At 41.6% G+C, this 6357-nt stretch overlaps 1 long non-coding RNA gene across 2 annotated transcripts; it reads left to right on the top strand.

The window, feature by feature from the left end:
- Window positions 1-4843: 4843 nt before the first annotated feature.
- Window positions 4844-5753, top strand: LOC119302057. 2 transcript variants are annotated; one of them, XR_005147315.1, is made up of 2 exons: window positions 4844-4872; window positions 5420-5753. It is a non-coding gene; the product is annotated as an uncharacterized LOC119302057 (long non-coding RNA). The 2 variants fall into 2 exon arrangements; XR_005147312.1 differs by lacking the exon at window positions 4844-4872 and adding an exon at window positions 4991-5064.
- Window positions 5754-6357: the final 604 nt, after the last annotated feature.

Here is a 6357-nt window from a genome sequence, read left to right as displayed (position 1 = left end):
GACGAGCAGCATCGGAGGGAGGAGCGGCTGCGGGGAGCGGTGCGGCGCTGCCAAGGCCGTGCTGGAGCGGCTCGACGCGCCGGCCACGTGCGCCGTGGAGCCGGCTGCTACCAGGGCTAGGGTTTCGGTTATTGGCTCCAACATCGGCGGCTACGTCCGGTGATTTCATCCCGTCCCCTCCTTCATCCTCATCTCTCTCTCTCTCTCTCTCTCTCTCTCTCTCTCTCTGTCTCTCTCTCTCTCTCTGACCACTCCTCCTCCCATCGTCTTGGCTTGCAGGTTGCCATCGTCGCGGAGCTGGACAAGATCATGGTGTCCCCAAACTTTTTAGGCTGCTGCTCCTGTGTCCATGGCGTCCCGGAGAAGCAAGGTGTGTTTCTGCTACTCCCTACATTATCACTTCGATAGTATACTTTTGTGCCCAAAGTTGCCACTTGATGCTATAATTCTTCCATTTTAATAATTGTGCACTTGGGGTGTCATCTTAATAACCTGTAAGGTGAACTAAGTAAAAAATGGCCATGAAATAGTGCCACGTTAAAATAACTCTATTAGACTGGAAATGCTTTTCGTGGCATTTGTGACATTAATAAAACTAGAAGACCCTGATAGGCCACCGCAAGAAAATCCTTGGTTCATTTCTCCATGTTCATTTGTGTTAGGCATGGACATAAAAGATCAAAGCTCCGTTAGCTGAAAATAGAGGCAGAGTAGCAGCTATAGCACGTGCACCCCTAGAGAGATAACACTGATTCTTGTCGTGCTGCTGCTTGTGTTATCCTATGCTTTTGATGGATAAATCAGTGGTGGTGCTGCATATTTCATTTCTTGGATGGTTGTGTCTTGCCTGTGGTATCTTTCTACAACTGAATTCATGGTGCTGCTGGATGTGTGTATAATTTGTGCTAAATAGTAATTCCTAAATAATTGTTTCTGATAAACAACGATGCCTTTTTTACACAGGTTGTTTGATGCATTTGTGCTCGTCGGCGGGACGGTGCAAGGCGCAACTCCGACGCGGTTCCTCGCCAGTTGGATGGCGTTCAGGCGCAACCCCGGCGCGCACTGAGTACTGCCTCGGCTACAACCTCTCTCGGTGAGGTCCATCTTCCTCCTACTCCTCTATTTCGGCTACTGTATGGGACATGGCCATGGCTATATTGATGTGGCGCTCGTCTGGTTGATGCTCTATGTCCTACTCATGCATCGGTTCCTACTTGAGCAATATAGTTGTGGATCCATGCCATTTTAGGGTTTCCAGGCTGCTGTTCATGTTTAGTTGCTATCATAGGGAGCTCATGTGATGCTCTGGTTTACATGTGGATGCCCTGGTCATATGACCATGCTCCTCGATTTGCTAGATTGATCAGTGGCGTTCATGCTAGGGCGATGATGATTAATCGTGGCTGAAATAAGTGTGCCTTTGAGCAATCGTGGCACCTGTGCGTATCAGGTTGGATCCTCCCTCTTGTCTCAAGAATCCTTTTTGATCATGTGATACTTGTTGTTGTCCTTGGATGGTCATTCTTGTTGAGTGATAACCAGGGCAGCTCCACTGTATAAACAGATTGATCTGGTGATAAGAGATGATGGGGGTAGGTTATATGATCGAGGAAAGGTGAATCTGAGCCCACTATGCAATGAACCCTAGACCCTTTTTTACTTGTATATCTAAAGGTGTTGCTTAGGGTTATTTATGCTCCAGTGTTTATAGCCATCTTCCATAAATCTGAGCCATTGAGCAGGCATTTCCTTTTGTTTTCTTTGGTTTGTTCTGAAGCTTTCCCCAATTCTATCTGTCACCACTGCATTTTGTGGATCATGCACCAGACTAAATGTAAGTGAACTTTGAAGGATGCATGTTTTGTTAGCTTTGTAACTTATTTCCTTGCTAAGTAAGCACTTGGGGTTAATTTGTTTTGTTGCCACCTTCTTTTTTACATATAGTTTTGCATCGATTTGCCTTGCACTCTTCTCGACAAGCTTGTAATAGTGTTGAACTTTGTTCATTTAGGCATAGCAACTATTTGAATTATGAAAATTTGCTGCCATTTGGTTACCACCAGAAGTTTGTCTATTGATAAAACATGGTTCAGGAAGGCATTTTGTCTTCTATGTTTTTTTTGTGCGTGCTGATGACACATGCTTTTCTCCATGGAGTTGACAAGATGGAGATCCCTGGCATATCTTATATTCTTCAGTTGTCAAATGCTCACTGAGCTATTCAGGTTACTGCATCTTTTCTTCCATTTTTTCTTCATATTGATCTATGCTATGGATTATGACAAATAGAGCTGGCAATTTGTGCTTTATAACTCCATATATATAGAGATTGCGACAAGACATAACAAAGAACAACGTGAGTATGTGTGCCAATTACCATGGATAATGCTCAATTCGTCTGTTTCCAAATGGCCCTTCACACTACAGGAAAGTGACAATCAGTAAAAGTTAAGGTCAGACTTTGGAGAAGGTAAACATGTATTCTACATATGGTTACTTTTATGTAATTTTGGATATATGCATTTTCTTGGGTGACAAAGATGGTGTAGAGGCTCTGACATGATTACTTGTAATTTCTGCCACCAATTAAGCTGTTACAAAAGGAGTAACAAATGCAATATATGTTTTGACCGAGCTGAGTTCAAAATTAACTATAAAAACAGACATTTACCGATAAGGAAATTTGATAGGTTATGTGTTGTTATCGTATAAAATAGCAACAAGACTTCACTACTGAGAGTCATTTATGCCTGCATCATGATAGGTCTCCTTCCAAGTTAGTTGACCTGTTTTTTCTATCCCAAGTTTATTGGCCTGTTTTTTTGTCCTTCCGAGGTTATCATTCTTTTTTTTTGTGCATGCTGAACTGGCATATTTAGTGGTGAGTTTGGTGCTTCTATCACTGTATTCTTCGAGAATCTCATCATATCTCTTTATCCGAGGAATTATATGTTCACTTCCATGGAAAATAACATTTAAGAGAAACTTCATTACAGACTGTCTTGGTTGTGATATTTAGACTGTCTCCCACAACAGATTATTGACATCACAATTCAGAGAAGCTTTGATTTCACTATATTCTCCCTTTTGAAATTAATATTTTTTGTACACAACAACACTACTCATTTTAGTGGAGGAGGCAGCGACTCTGACAGTTTGGAGAGTTAACATATCTGGTTGCAGGGCGTTAGAGGATTTGAGTAGAAGATGGCGAGCGGTGTCCACAGATTGTACAGCGACCAAGCGGCGGTGAAGAATCAATGTGTGGATCTATCATTACCATATGGACTAGGTATTCAAAGTTATTCCTCTGGTATGCTTTATTGTGGCCATACGGCCTTTTATGTTTCATTCCTTTTGTATTTCTGTCAACAAAAAATGTAGGGCCACACCTTAATTGTCATGGTGATGTTGGATGGCATGGCAGTTGTCCAGTTCTATTATTTAAGAAGTCGACGTGTGTATATCGATCAAAGTGATAATCACAGTAGACTAAAAAGCTTAGAAGTAGAGTTTAAAAGAAAATTCAGAAGCATTGGAGGCTCATGCTTCTACTGTCATGTTTTATGCTCCAGTTAGGAGTGGTGTTTCTAAAATAGAGATTATTGATTTTCACATATATAACCTGTGTTCATAGTAGCATTCCTGTCTCATTCGTTGCGCGGCAGCAAGGCATACCTTAATTTGCTTCATGGTGAACTGGAAATGTGCTTTTATGTCAAACTAAAAAAAATGTTGTCTGCTAGCACCGTAATATGTCCATCCATTAACCACTATTTTGTCGAAATACAGGCCTCTGCTTCTGGTTATTACAAGTTAGGTAGTATTTTGGCAGTGATCGCAAACTTCTACACGACTCATCACCATAATGTCCATGCCCCAGACTTGGGTGAGTGCTCAAGGTATGAAAATAAATGCCGACTAAAATAAGCATGTCTTACAGCAACATTTCTCATGCTTTTAAATGACCATTGTGTTTCTAATTCTATAGGAAGAATTTTGTAGTTCCACTGTTGATTCCAAGCAGGCAATTCATGATCAGCCTTGTGCAAGCCATGTATGGGGCTGATCCTGATGGCGTCGTCCACATCTTTCACGCCTGGTCCAGCTGCGCCATATCAAGGTCTCCTCCCCTGCCCCTGTTCTCAATCCCCGATGTGTTTCGATTTGGTAGGCTTGGTTCCCTCCCTGATTGTGTGCATCATCATGGTGTTTGCTTGTTGTTCTAAAGTTTCAACTGCATGGCTACTATTGGGTTGGCTTCTTATAAGTTATGGGAGAGAGTGAGAGTGTGGGCTTGGTCAGGGAGATCTCTTTTATTTATTTGCTGGTACCTGATAGTTTTTCATGTTCCCTTGTGAGATCTTAGTGAAAATAATGATTTTATTTGCTGTGCGGGCGGGTGCCACCAATGAACAAGGTAAACATGAGCTGTCGGTCGCTTATAAATTCTGTACTTCAGTAGTATCGATCTAGGGTTCACGTGAGTGATCTTACTGTTATTCGGGCTGTGTATAAAAATGTTGCCCTTTTCAGAGAGAATACTCCAAATATATTGATTATAATTTAGTTGTGGTATTGAGTTTTACTTAGTATGAATACTCACATAATGAATCTATTAAACGATCTAAAGGCCACCTATTCACATATTAACTTGTGCCACCGTTGTTTTCTTACTTATCGTGTCATTCTTGTTTTTGAGCCTGGCCTGACACATCCTGTTTCCAAATATATTATACCTATCGAATCGTTTGGTGTCTCATTAACTGAAGAGCTGATCAGCCCAAAGTCTATGGTTAATGCCATTCTTGGTAACATTGGTCTGCCTGATGCAAAACACACAAGGACTACAAGAACTACAATGGACGTGTGAGTGCAATCATCTTTTTCTGGCCGTTCCTGGCGCATTGTTGAATTAGTCACCTTGCCTCTCTTGCACTTAACATTGTCTAATTAGACTTTTCAAAATGATTATCCAGGACTGTTTGGCCTCTCGTTTCGATTAGCCTATCATTAAAGTTGGAAACACCAGAATTGACGCTTGCGTATGAGTGTGTACAGGTTGTCCTTAGGATTTTCTTTGTAGCAAACTCGCTGGATTGTGGATTGGTTTCCTAGGCCATTGTTCTTTGTACAATACTTGAAGCGATCTGCTTGTGTGTGTGACTTTGTCCGATGATTAGGCTTTAGATTTTCTGCTGGTTTATCTTATGATTCACGGTAGCATTTGATTTTTTTTCAATTACTATATCTCAAATGTCGAACAGGACAGTAAGAATCTAATAAAACTCTTGCACAACAAAGATTGTTGTCCTTTAGTTACCCAGACCTTTGTTTTCATGGTATAAAACCAACTGCTGTCAACTTTAGTACTCTGGAAAATTATATAACCATTCTGAAATTTCCTATGACACAGGCCGAGACAAGCATTGTAAGGATCCCAGTTAGAATGATGCTTGATCTCCTGGTAGAGCATCTTGGGCTTCACAAGGCCATCTGAGACTCGGGCTCAATGAGAACACAATGAGAGTCATCATTCTCTCTGACACTGCTGTTCAAGACGACCGGACCTGTCCACCGCGCATGCCCATTACCGGTGTATGAACATTGCATCCTTTAATTTACCCTGTATATGAACATTCCATTCTTCAAATGTGTTGTACTATCATTCTGGTGGCTATGGAGATGTGTTGTACTGTAGTTTTGGTATCCATTGATGATGTCTTGCTCCGATTACACTTGAATCTGTAGTTTTGGTATCTATTGATGATGTCTTGCTTCGATTACACTTGAATTTTTTTTTATTTTTTTATCCTGATTGAATACATATGATAAGCCTGGCTTTCTACTAACTTCACCATTACATGCATGGGCACATTGTTGAAACCGGCACCCTCGCGCCAAGGCGCGCTGCTTGCGCCAAGGCGCGCTGCTGATCTAGTAGAAATGAAAGGAAGCATGGAAGCAGAATGACCACGCCACCGTACAAACTGCCCCATGCAATCAAAAATGCTAAACCAACCAAAAGAACCATCACATCAGTTCAAAAAATTTGAATCAAATAACTGAATACACAAGGCGTTTGTACCCCGCCAGGTACCAAAAAAAGGCACGTGCCACGTCCAAACTTACCCATAGGTCATTTTCAACCAAGTGGTGAATATTGGAGCGAAAACCTTGCCGGATTTAGAGGCTTGGGTATGAATTGGCCTACTACGTAGTTGCCATTGTTTATAACCAATAATATGTCTGTGTGCAGCAACCTCGCGTGTGCATGATGCCAATTAGTATGAATCCCCTTGTGGCTAGTTGTCTTGATTATGATCAGCTTACTCCCTTTTTTTGCTGGTGATT

Source organism: Triticum dicoccoides, chromosome 1B, assembly GCF_002162155.2.
Source record: "Triticum dicoccoides isolate Atlit2015 ecotype Zavitan chromosome 1B, WEW_v2.0, whole genome shotgun sequence".
NCBI classification, from domain to species: Eukaryota; Viridiplantae; Streptophyta; class Magnoliopsida; order Poales; family Poaceae; genus Triticum; species Triticum dicoccoides.
Note: the sequence above shows the minus strand (reverse complement) of the source record. Positions and strands in the feature narration are given on the sequence as shown.